Source organism: Schistocerca gregaria, unplaced genomic scaffold (assembly GCF_023897955.1).
Source record: "Schistocerca gregaria isolate iqSchGreg1 unplaced genomic scaffold, iqSchGreg1.2 ptg000526l, whole genome shotgun sequence".
Taxonomy (NCBI): domain Eukaryota; kingdom Metazoa; phylum Arthropoda; class Insecta; order Orthoptera; family Acrididae; genus Schistocerca; species Schistocerca gregaria.
The window spans coordinates 9,451,465-9,465,318 of NW_026061925.1; the positions used below are offsets into that span (position 1 = coordinate 9,451,465).

Here is a 13,854-nt window from a genome sequence, read left to right on the forward strand (position 1 = left end):
GATTAGCACCCGAGTCCCCTGGTTACTAGGGAGAGGCAATGATCACTGTGTCCGAATTACACAGTGGTCAACAGAATAGCACGAACTGCCCGAGCATGCCGTTCGTTAGATCCAAATTCTCAATTTCTCCATAGACTGCTAATGCACTGCTCCTTGAACATAATCCTCCTCCCCTTAATTATACAGTACATGGCCAAAAAAACAGACACCGAATATATGCAAACTTGGCCTTACGAACATTGCAGACGTCGTCTATGTAACACACGTGAAACTTCAAAGAATTTACCAATTCGTTGCATTGTTTACTATAGACCACAAATCAAGTAACGTAAAAAAAGCACTGCGTCTATTGAGATCATGATTCAGAGTTTAAAAAAAACTAATAAGTCGCCTACATATTACAGTTGCTGCCAAAAGAGGAGAACCATTATTTTCCCACAAAAGGTAATATAGTTAAAATGACGCTTCTATTTCGGTTAGTTTATGCGGTTACTAAAATTTGCCGTGAAAGTTACATACTGGACTCTACCCTCCCCCCACCAGAAACGTAGTTATCGTGGCTGTTGTGAGACTTTTGTACACAGTTAGAGAAAGTGTGTTAAATGTGGCGCGGACGGAAACACTAGGCTACGCTACAGGGCAATCTGCTCGCACAACGTTTAGTCGGCATTCATAATCGTTGGCGTAAACAACTCTCAATCAAATTACCACCTTCCAACCTAACTTAGATCTCGGGCTACACTACCAATCGGCCTGTCATCACAACCAAATATTTATTGAGTGGGGGTGGGGGGATTTCCTGTATCTCTAGGAAAAACTGTCAGTTTTGTCAGACTCAACAGCAAGATTTACCAATGGTAAACACTTTTTAGACGGCTCGTAATTTTAGAATAGTCCTCTTCGTCTTACTTGGCATAAATTGTTCGCTGGCGTCCCAGCAGCTAGCTCCCTCAGTGTCTGCTTCTGCCATCGCACCACGCCAGTCTGCTGTTGTCCTAGCAGACCGAACGCACCGCACATCCGACACCTTCGGAACCACTCACTGGCCAGTTAGCAACTAAGCGGAACACTGTTTACATCGTGAAAGGAAAACTATGCAAAGATGTACACTTAAATGGCACGACTGAGTAGCACACACACAGTAATATCTGAGGAATGTCCTTCGACACGCGCAGAACGAAAGTCTTCTCGCGAACGTACAGCGTCTCTGAAAAAAAATCTCGTGACTATATTCCGGCGTTACGGCCAGGTTCTCATACAAATGAGCAAAAAAGGGTACATTTGAAATTCTTTTTGAGACAATGAAAATACATTCGAAAGATCTGTTTGGGAATTACGAGTGATAATACTATGAGCTTAATTTTAGATTTTCAATAAAAAATGGCGCTCGTAATTATGATTTGATCAAGGGCCTGCGAGACTGGAGTACGCAGAGCGCGTGCAGTGTGGCACCTCATATGTTACCTGAATTCAAAAATGGGTAACATCAGTTGATACTACATTATTCCTCTGAAATTGAAAATGGATAACATCAGTCGATAAAACATAAAATTTATGGGAGCGTATACCTAACCGCAATGAAACAACCTTAAATTTAACGATACAGTGCTAATTCGAACTTTGAGTTCGATTTTTGAGGGTTTGTTTCACTCCTTATGCCTACACAAAAATTAGTTAATATTAACAAATGTCATATTATAGCTATAAGTTCCTAAGAAAAGTGTTTACTTTTAGGGGTCAGAGGTAGATGTTAAGAGAACGAACCACTTTTAATTTATGCTGCATGCCGTTCTGAGAAAATAGTTACCCGAAAAAAATGTGTTCAAAGTTTAGGGAAAACATTTAGTTATATTATTACTTCGATTTGCATGAACTGAGTGTTACATATATATTTTTAATGTCGCTGAAAACGAATCTGAAGTCAGATTTTCAATATTCAAAACAGCTAATCCAATACGGAGGGCAACCGATTATGTTTTGACCAATTTTTACCAAAAATGTATTTTCGTTATTTACGTTTAGTCTGCAAGTCAAGGAGTATTTATCAACCCTTCCTCTACCTCTGATTGTTCCTAGACAGCAACTTCCTGTTCTTCTTGGCAGGAAAACCCGATCTGTCAAAGCTGGATATGCAGCACTCGGCAGCCTGCACTTGATATTCGTCCGTATTTTCGGTGAGTATGTTTGCATGCATTCTGCAGTATGAATCATTTTGAGCACGTGCGACACGGGACGAGTTATCATCTACATCTATATGGATACCCTGCAAAACACATTTAAGTGCCTGGCAAAGGGTTAATCGAATCACCTTCACAACTGATAATTAATTGAAACCCTCAGCTGCCGACAGGTGTTGTTGATATACTTCGATGGGGACAGCTGAAAAGTGTGCCCCTACTGGGACTCGAACCCAGAATCTCCTGCTTACAAGGCAGACGCTCAATCCATCTGAGCCATCGAGGGCACACATGAACAGCACGACTGCAGGAATTTATCCCTCGCACGCTTCCCGTGAGACTCACATCCCCAACCGTCCACAATCCGCATACGTAATGTACTTAATAGGTATTTGTCCATCCACTCATTACTGGCTCACACTAAGGTGACGATTCCCGTAAGAGTTCCGGCAACCTGTGCGCATTCGCACAGACAAAGGTCAATGGCTGGGTAACGTTTAACCATAGATATGAAGATAGTAACTGCTCTCGAAAGAACAGGCGCCACTGACGACCTTGCAACTCTTCTAGAATACATGATAGACCGGCCGATGTGGCCAAGCGGTTGTAGGCGCTTCAGTCGGGAGCCACGCGACCGCTACGGTCGCAGGTTCAAATCCTGCCTCGAGCATGGGTGTGTGTGATGTCCTTAATTTAGTTAGGTTTAAGTCGTTCTAAGTTCTAGGAAACTGATGACCTCAGATGTTAAGTCCCAAAGTGCTCAGAGCCATTTGAACCATCAGTCCCTATGTTTACACACTACTTGCAGTAACTTATGCTAAGGACAACACACACACAACCATGCCCGAGGGAGGACTCGAACCTCCAACAGGGGGAGCCGCGCGAACCGTGACAAGGCGTTGGACACATGGCGGGTACCCCGCGCGGCTCATGGCAGCCGTGACACTGCTTCAAACAATGGACTGTAGAAACTTTTGTAAAGCACGGATTAAAAAAAAAAAACTTTCTGTTCCAAGAGTCTAGACAAGTACACCTTTAAAAAATGCAACTACAAAGAAATTGAATTTTCGAACGGGCCAGGGCTTAAAACTTTGAAGAGTTAAATTTTAATGGCCGTTCTCTTGTATGCAAATAGTTTCACAGTAGAAATTTCTTTAGTTTTATTTATTTATTTATTTTTTGCTGTAGGTAAAGAAGGATAGGATTCTGAGAAGGGGGAAGGGGGGGGGGGAGGAATCTCGCCTCTCCCACCTTGGAATTCTCAGTACAGAATTTTTATTCATTACGAGATTCTCAGCCACTTGCAGAAGTGATTTCGCGTGATTCTGCAAAACTTTTCCTTTAGCCAATCGTAGCAACTATAGGATTCCGTTCCTGCTGCATGACATGTCTCGGAACTTAAACTGACCAACTTATTTGCATAAAGAGCTAGCTTATCATCCGCTTCTTTACTTACTTAGACCGTTCATGGTCTGCAAAGCATTTTTTTCTTTAATCGTTTTTTTTAATGTCTTTTATAAACTGCAACACTTTCTAAACTTTTCTAAACTTAACGCCGTTGAAGCATGGTCTTTTGCTGAATGACCAAAAAGCAATGCTGACAGCTGGGGTCCAAGGTTTTTGTTAATCAAGCCGTTTGTATTCTTGCTTGTATAACGCATATTTCTTTATATCTAATTGAGAAGTGAAATACCGGTTTTCGTGGATGCAGATTTAAAATATTTTAATATAACGCAATAAATATTTCATTAAAATTTTCATCCCCTTATGCTCGAAGTTAAAAACCAGTGAAACACGTAGTTTTTAAAAATTGTAACAGATTAGCCGAATACGAATTGTCAGATATGCTTTCATAATGCTTTCATAATGAACCATTTTCAGAAACGTGGAGCCGGATCTGGGGGTGAATTTCCTTCTCTCCGAGACACCCGGCTTCTTCTTCGACTTAGCCGGCAAACAGGCCGAGGACGCCGGGTGGGGACCGAATATGCAGCAGTTTGTGGATGGCGACGTCGTCACTAGCTGTTGCCTTCGTGCGGGCCTCTTGTGTAAAGGGGGAGCCAACCGTGGCCAAGTGAAGGTCTGTATTCCACAGGAACGAGTTAGCATGGCACTCAGATATTTCCACGAGTCGGCGGACGGGGGTCATTTTGGGTTCTTCAAGACCTTGAACCGAGTTCAGGAATACATGTTTTGGCCCAACCTATATCGCGATGGCAGGCGATTTGTTGGCAACTGTGTCCAGTGTAAGCGTGGTAAGCCCGATGTTGGGCTGCACAGAGAACTACTACAGTCGCTTAGGGAGCAGTGTCCTCTGGACCGCGACTCAAAGATCGAAACAACGATCGACGGAAACTGGCGCCAGAAACGCACCAGCTCACTCTATTTCATCCCCTTAGGGGTTGAACTTCCAAAAACACCGAAACACGTATTTTCTTATTTGTAGCCTTGAAGTCAAATACCAATTTTCGTAGATGTAGCCTTAAAAATACTTTCATAGTTCTTCCATAATTATTTATCTCAAAATAAAATGTTCATCCACTATTTCACCTCATAGAGGTTAAATTCCCAAAGATACTGGAACACATATTTCTTTATTTCTGACCTAGAAACCAGATACAAATGTTCGTATGCCTAGCTTCAAAATTACCTTAATAGCTACATGATTCAGAAATCCTTTCATGTCCTGCGTCTCCCCCTTAGAGGTGGAATTTTGAAATATGCAGTATAAGCGGTATAAGATCAACACTCTTTCCAAATCTCAAGGTTTATTTTCCTTGGCGGTCTGGACTGTGTGAGTTTCATAGTAATAGTCCTCCACACACACACACACACACACACACACACACACACACCACTACCAATGCCACCACCACCTCCTGGGGAAATTTCTGCAGACGCCCTTGTTCCACTGCAGTCATATTTTGCCGACGACCTACATTTAGCAGCGTGGGAGGGATAGTGTCGTGCAACAGACAGTATACTCAGTAGACAACGAACTGTTCGTTGTGAAATCAGCGACATATTAACCGAGACTGACACAGAAGGTGCTGAAGGTGAAGCACACTAGACTCGTGTCTACCACGGCTTCAAATAGTATCGATTTACTATGAACGGAAGTTCCGAAAAGTGAGCAAATAATTTTACAGTAAATTCAGTACCGATGGTGAGGATATACAAAGAAAAACATTTCTATAAAATTTCAGAAATAATGAAATATTCCACTCAAGTCGCTTGACAGAAAACGCAATGGATATGCTTGCACTTAAGACGGAAGGCCCTACGTGCTTACGCAGGCTTACGACAGATCGCAAAATTCGGCAGTAGGCGTAAGCCAACCTCTTGTGCTGCCATCTGTTATTGATGCCAGGCATCAAGGTCTCAGTAGTACGACCATCCACTGGAGAGTAGTTTGCTTTGTAAGCACTCCGTCTTCAGGCCACGAGTGACCTACTGGGACAGCACCATCCGACCGCCGTGTCATCATCCGTGGAGGATGCGAACAGGAGGGGCGGGGGTCAGCACACTGCTCTCCCGGTCGTTATGTTGGTATTTTTTGACCGGAGCCGCTACTATTGGGTCGAGTAGCTCCTCGATTGGCATCATGAGGCTGAGTGCACCCCGAGAAATGGCAAGAGCGCATGGCGGCCTGGATGATCACCCATCCAAGTGCCTTCAACGCCCGACAACGCACTTAACTTCGGTGATCCCACGTGAACCGATGCAACCTCCGCGGCAAGGCCGTTGCCGCAGATATTTTACAGTAGTTGCTTACGTTTCATAATTATCTAGTTTACGGGGAAAATGTAAAAAAGGCGATTGTCACCGAAGCTACAACTAATCTGAATTTCTGGTTAGTTATCAAGTGGTCTTGTGTGCGAGCCTGAATTTTTCATCCTTTGCGGTGGGAATGATTCAAACCCGTCATGTTCTTCTTATGAAGTGTTCTATTTATTTTGCACACAATGATCGTTTGTAGTTGTCTCGAGTTACTAGGTTGATAAATTTTTGTTTGGCGCACGTATCATAACTGAGATTTGCGCTTAATGGCTGAAGGTGAATTAGCGTAATGAGTAGTAGCGAATGTTACAGTAACATGTTTGTAAATTATTTCAGGTAAATTACGTTAGTCGTGTAATATTATCCGTATACCAGTACAGTATATGGGCCAATTACGTTAGTCATGGAATACTATCCGTATAAGACTATGTCACCTTGGTGTCCCGGAATTTGCTTCAATTTTGGAATCCACGAAAGAACTGGAAATTTTCCTTTACACAGCTTTCCATATAATTTCTATTACAGTGATTCAGTCTTGCCTGTCACTCGACTTTTCTGACTGTGAAATAAATTCTATCGCTCAGGTGCTTATTACCTCTTCGTGTTTCCATTTGCCGATATTGCGCATAAACACATATCTCAAAGTTGCTATGGACATTGATGGAGCGACACACTTTTCTATGGCGACACTGCAGTTTATAGATAGAAAAACCGATCAGTTAAAACGACATGGGTATTTTAGTTCTGAATAACCGATGTCTTTCAGTATTTGTTTGCTCTCGGTTATAACAAGTATCTTTTCATTTTTTCCTGATAACCACGTAAAAACAGATATATCAATTAGCCACAGATGTCGTAGTAAAATTTTTAGTTTTCAAATAAACCTTTTTAAAAAAAGACGAGTAATTTTTATTCGTAAGATTTCCATAGCACTGAAATACGGCGTTATTACAGAAAAAATGGGAAAAGTTATGTATGCCACTTTAATAACACTGCTGATAGAAACGAGCAACAAATGGATTGGTCCAACATTGCCGAGACAATACTGTGCCTGTTACACAAGCAGAGCGCGAGACTGGACACAGTTTCTCGCTGTTGTCGAACGTCAGTTGTAACATAGAATGGCACCATCTGGAAGTCTGGAAGTATTTTACGATATGCGGTACGAGTGAAGAACAAAGTTAGATTTGGTCGACTTGCGACATCATACAAGGAAAAAAGTTAAAATTTAACAAATCATTCATAGTTCTGGATAAAAGTAGAAAGTGCCTGATCTGCTGCTGTGTCTACGTAGTATGCCGTTATCTGCTTTTAGCCCTTAAAAACAGAGAAATTAAAACGAAAAAGAGAGTTCTCCTGCCGCAGTTTTCACTCTTTATCGCTGGACTATACGTAATGCCTGCATAGTGCTGTGATAACCGATTACAATATAATTTTTGAGCAGAGCTTCTAAAAACTATAATCAGTAGGATAATATTGCCAGTTTTCTGTAGTATAGAAGCACTCGCCAGCAGCGAAGATCGGACAAAGTTTTATTTGACTATTTAATTTAAAGAAATTAGAATTATATTAATACCGTCAGTTGCTCGCGGGCGTTGATAAATATCAACGTGGACAAGTGAAAATGTGTGCCGCGACCGGGACTCGAACCCGGGATCTCTTGCTAAAATGACAGACGCTCTATCCATCTGAGGCACAGAGGACACAGTGTATGGTTCGACTGCAGGGACTATCTCGCGCACGCCTCCTGCGAGACTCACATTCTCACCTTGAATGTCCATACACTACAGTCGTAGAGTCCCACTCCAACACACTCATTCCTCGTGGAAGACATGTCCATATCAATATAAGTATATGGTTCTGGCAATACCAGCCATGACCTTCTTCTGTGAAGATGCACACGTATTCCCCGAACTGGACTTGGTAAGAATGTGTTCCACGAGTAATGAGTGTGTCGGTGTGGGACACTACGAATGTAGTGTGTGGACATGCAAGGTGAGAATGTGAGTCTCGCGGGAGGCGTGCGCGAGATAGTACCTGCAGTCACACTATCGTCTGTGCCCTCGGTGGCTCAGATGGGCAGAGCACCTGCCATGTAAGCAGGAGATCCCGGGTTCGAGTCCCAGACGTGCACACATTGTCACCTGTCGCCGTTGATATATATCGACACACGTGAGCAGCTGACGGTATTAATATAATTCTAATTTCGTTCTGAACGGCTGCAGGTCATCATAAGGGTATTTAATTTGACATTTTGATTCCATTTATCAAGAAACTGAGAAAGTAAAAATTGTTTAATCTTTGTTTGATTTCTACGTTTACTAGAGAAAATAATGTAAATAAAAGACTGAAAATCGGTTATTACAAGAACTGGTATTGTGACGGGCTTTAACAATTAGCTTAAAGAAGGGTTGGGAAACTGATAAGAGCCGAAAACCAGTTATTTCAGCGATAACCAACATTCCCACTGGTGTTCTGAGTGGTAAGATTGACGCACAAGGACAACAAGAACAGTTTCTCAGAAAGGTTACTGGAGCTCTGATGTTCTCAAAATGAACGGGCCAGCCATTGGCGTCTGCGAGGGTGAAGGGGAGGGGGAGGGGAGGAGGTCGGGAGGGGAGGATAGGCAAAAGGGCACTTTCACCCATCGCCCCCAACCCTCCCTGGAATCTGGAGTAAAGAGTTTTTATTCGTTACAATATACTCTTCCAGATAAGAATTCTCCACAATACTGATAAACCTTAGCTTTGGCCAGTTGTAGCGCTTATAGAGTTAGGGTCTTGTAGCTTGATGCACCTCGTAACTGACCAGCTGATTTGTACACAGAGTGCCAGTTTCAGAATCATGCACTCCAGCCCCGACGCGCCTTCCCCCCTCCCCACCACTGGAAATATTTCTGCAGACTCCAGTCTGCCACTGTGCATATATTTTGATAACATCCTGGTTTTAATAGCATCGAAGGAACAGCATTGTGCAGTAAAAGGGTAGACCTAGCACAGAACACACCATTCACAATGAAACGCATCACTTAGTAGATGGTGAAGTACTCTGAAGCTAGCCAGATAGAAACAGAACCTCCTGGCACTGCATCTAACCCAAATTCTAATCTTACACTAATCTCTTGTATGTACCTACCACGCCCTCAAAGAGCCAACGATTTACTATTATCAGAAGTTCCGAAAAATGAGGAAGAAATTGACCCACACTTTTTTGCGTTGTTTATTATTTCGATTACACCATAAAGGGAATGGACTTGTAGCCACAGGTTACACAAGCGATAGATGGTTTAAAATACATAAAAAGAGATGACAATAAGAAACGCTTTTTAAAAACACAATGATGCACGGCTTTTACGATTTTTACAGGAAAAAAATGGATGACAAAATAAAGGTTTTTCAAAAATACGCTGGTAGACAATATTGGGGATTTTTTATCTTTATAGATGACTAGCGGAAAAGCTTGGTGTTGACCAGGCATTTATTTAGAGCTGTGCGTCCACGTCCGTACTATGCAGCGTCTGGCCTTGTCCTGAGTTTTTATGACGTATCTCCCGAAACATGTGTCGTACAATGATATAATTTTGTAGGTACATTCAGCGTCATATGCGGATACTGTCTGCAAAATTTATTGCGAATATAGTAGCAAAGAAGTAACAAATTTAAATGTCACGAATGCTGTGATGCCCACACACTTGGGTGTAACTAATGTACACGGGATGCTTGGCACGATCATTATGGCTACCATCACCTGTGGTCGTAATTGGACCAGCTGTGTCGACGTAGTGAAAATATAAATGTGCATAACATGGTAAACGTCCATTCTTCCCAGCCATCAGACCTGAACTACGATCAAAAATATCATAAAAAGTGGTAGGGGCAATGGCCTTGCCGCAGTGGATACACCGGTTCCCGTCAGATAACTGAAGTTTAGCACTTTCGGGCGTGGTCGGCACTTGGATGGGTGACCATCGGGGCCGCTATGCGCTGTTGGCATTTTTCGGGTTGCACTCAGCCTTCCGATGCCAATTGAGGAACTACTCGTCCGAATAGTAGCGGCTCCAGTCAAAGGAAACTACCACAACGAGTGGGAGAGCCAGCTCCTCCTCCACCCTCAGTGAGAATGACGTGGCGGTCGGATGGTCCTGATTGGCCACTTGTGACCTGAACACGGAGTGCTTTTTTAAAGTAGTACTCCCTACATAAAACTGACAGTCTAGGCTCAGGGACTGTCCACGGTAAATGCTGCAATGGACCTACGAATACTATTAAAATAACGGTTTGAGTTCTCTTTAATTGTCCAATCATCTGAAGTGAGTCCTTATTGCAGTACGCTGAAAAATAGATTTTATGTTAATGGCGGATAAATTTTATGTGAATGGCGGCAAATTAACTTTACCCTAATGACACACAAGGTCAATGCCGTACTATCACGTAAAGTATTCTCAGATCGAAATGTTTTGCATTACAAAATCTCCAATGTAGATTCATAATACCGCAATTATAATTCTCAAAATAATTTGGAGCTACGTTCAATGCATATTTAAATGCATCTTTCAAAACAATAACAGAATTCTCATTAGATCATCATTATCAATGGCTAGAGTATTCCTATTATTTCGTCTACCAAAAACCGCGTCTTACTATGGCTTCTTCAGTACGCTGTTTTGTTTTCCACTGTTGAGAATAGAAACGATCTGGCAGATGTGACATTGTAGATGCGCAGTATGCGTGTCTTAATGCAAATAAACCGTATGGAACATTTACCCTTGAACGTCCCTAGAATGGGATTTCATGGAACGTTATTACTTTCCTGTGTCCATTTCCATCACAAAAGCTGATCGCCACGACTGGGGAAGGGGAGGAGGGGGTGGGCTGAAAGTTGGCAGCAGTGGCAGAAAAACCGAAGAAAACCTCACGTTTTCGTCATTTGTTTTCATAATGAAGTAGTGCCAATTCATCACATCGCACGCTTTTCTCTCGGAAACGGTAAAATTCATCGTCTGGATATCAATGTCGCCTGCTGAGGTATGCAGTCGCACCACTCTGTACGAAATAGGTTCTAAGCTGATGCAGTCGACAAGTAACATCGAAATATATCGTCACCTAGAAATACATCGACACCTCGAAATAAATCCACACCTCGAAATAAATCGCCACCTCGAAATAAATCGCCACCTCGAAATAAATCGCAACCTCGAAAAATCGCAACCTCGAAATAAATCCACACCGTGAAATAAATCGAAACCTCGAAATAAATCGACACCTCCAAAAAACCGCTACACCGAAATGAGTCGATATCCCGAAGTATATCGACATCTAGACGCATTTCGGCTTACCATATAGACCGAAATCTCGATGCTAGTCGACATATCGAGATAAATTGAGGTACAGAAATATATCGATATCTCGAAATATATTGGTACCACGTAATATAAAGATATCTCTCAAAATAGCGATATCTAGAAATTTATGGATTACTAGAGATATGGAGGTACCTTGAATTATATCGATATCTCGATAAGAATCGATATCTGTAGTACACCAATACATGGAAATATATCGATACCTGGAAATATATAGACAACCTTAATTGTGTCGGTATATCAAAATAAATCGATATCTCGATATAACGGATACTCTAAATCAATCGATATCTCGAAATAAATAGACTCCTCAATATAGATAGATATCTCGAAATAAATCGATATCATGATTTAATGTGCGCATCGACGTAAGTCGATATATCGAATTGAATCGATAATGGGAAAAGTATGGACGTCTCAAAATAAATCTGTACCAATAAGAAAACGATTATCGAAATAAATAGATATAACGAAATATATCGCTATCTTGATAAATACCATTATCTAGTGGTCGGATAAATGTTTCAAGATGACATGACATAACGGTATAGTCTACATACATGAAAATACTTTGGATTTTCAATATATCGATAGATTTCTAGACCTCGGGAAAAAAAATCTTTGATCCGACCTCGGGGCAAAAACGCAGACCTCGGGAAAAAACGTCGACCTCGGGGAAAAACGCCGACCTTGGGGAAAAACGACGACATCGTGGAAAAACGACGACCTTCGGAAAACTGCTGACCTCAGGAAAAATCCAGTTCCATTAATTTACATAGACAATAATGTTAGTTACCATTAGGTTCTCAAAATGCAATCAAATTCCTGGTATTTATCACCTCACACAAAAAGTGGTAATGACAGAAAAGTCTCGTTCTTTAGAAGGTTAGAATGAGATGTTCTAAATAATGCAGATAATCCATTTACAATAATCTACAAGCACTGCACAATGAGAAGAGACTGTCAACCAGAGCACTTTGAAATACTGCACAGCCAGGAAGACAGAGGTTGCATTGCTGTTTATAATCCTCTGGTGCTTGAGATTCAGAATCCAGGATTGCCTCGAATGAGAACAGCACGAATGAATGTCCTGCACCAGTATAGAACTTACTCAGGAACTCCACAGAAAATCACAAGGCACAATTATATCACATCATTTTCAGCAAACTACAGAAGCCTCTAGTGGACATAACAACGTCGTCACCTCCTTCACTAGTGAAAGATCTTAGTAGCTATTGAGTCAAGAGTAGGTGGCCAATTAATAATTTGTTGTTCAAAGCTAACTTCAGTGTATATGGGAATACTCAGTGGACATCTTTAACCATCATATTTTACTGTCAACTTCCCAGACTATAAGTATAAGCAGAGCTTGGTCTTTACCAATCCGAGATTGTTTAGAATAGGTATCAATGGAATCAGATCCACTGGGCATTTAGAGCAACCTGCTTTAAACAATATGAGCAGGCAATAGACACAGACACAGAATTTGAAATTTCTCTGTGAAGCGGTTACCTTCATCGTCTTCAAACTTACTTTGTGTGCTGCGGTATGCGGAGGCACTAATAGCAACACAGTAAAACACAGAAGAAACTTATAAGTTGATGTAATCAGCCAGTAAGAAGCAGTAAAATTCAAGTTTTAGTAATCGATTATTGACTTATTATCCGGCTTTGGTGTCTCAGACATGTCCGACGACCTTAAGATTTGGCATGAAACGAAGTCTGGAAGACACGTTACACGATAGAATTGGAAAAGTGTTCATGTGTTGTAAAAACCTAAGAAATCGTCCCGTTTTCGTCAATTGCCGTCGAATCGACGTAATGACATATCGTCACATTGGATGCTTTTCTCTATAAAACAGTTACATTTATCGTCTGGAAACTTATGTCCATGGCTGCGGCATGCGGAGGCACTAATAGAAACTCCATAGAACACAGTTATTGGTTCAAATGGCTCTGAGCACTATGGGACTTAACATCTGTTTTCATCAGTCCCCTAGAGCGTAGAACTCCTTAAACCTAACTAACAAAAGGACATTAAACACATCCATGCCCGAGCAGGATTCGAACCTCCGAGCGTAGCAGTCCCGCGGTTCCGGACTGAGCGCCTGAACTTCTTGACCACCGCGGCCGGCTCTAAGTTGATGTAATCGGCCAGTAAGAAGCAGTACAATTCAAGTTTTAGCTATCGATTATTGACTTATTAGCCGCCTATGGCGCCAGGGATATGACTGACGACGTTACGATTTTGCATGAAACGAGGTCTGGGAGCCACGTTACACGAGAATGTGTAAAAACTGATCATATGTAGTAAAAACTTAAGAAATCCTCCCGTTTTCGGCATCTACTATCGAATCGACGAAATACCAGATCGCCACAATGGCCGCTCTTCTCTCTGAAACGGTTACATTTATCGTGGGCAAAGCTATGTCGTGTGCTGCGATATGCGGAGACACTAAAAGCACCATAGTAGAACACAGAAGAAGCTTCTAAGTTGATGTAATAGCCAGTAAGAAGCAGTACAATTTAAGTTTAT

The 13,854-nt window shown here is 41.8% G+C and overlaps 1 non-coding gene across 1 annotated transcript; it reads right to left on the reverse strand.

Annotated features, from left to right (window-relative positions):
• Window positions 1–2,389: 2,389 nt before the first annotated feature.
• Trnat-ugu (transfer RNA threonine (anticodon UGU)) lies at window positions 2,390–2,464 on the reverse strand. Its single transcript has one exon. It is a non-coding gene; the product is annotated as a tRNA-Thr (tRNA).
• Between the last annotated feature and the right edge of the window lie 11,390 nt (window positions 2,465–13,854).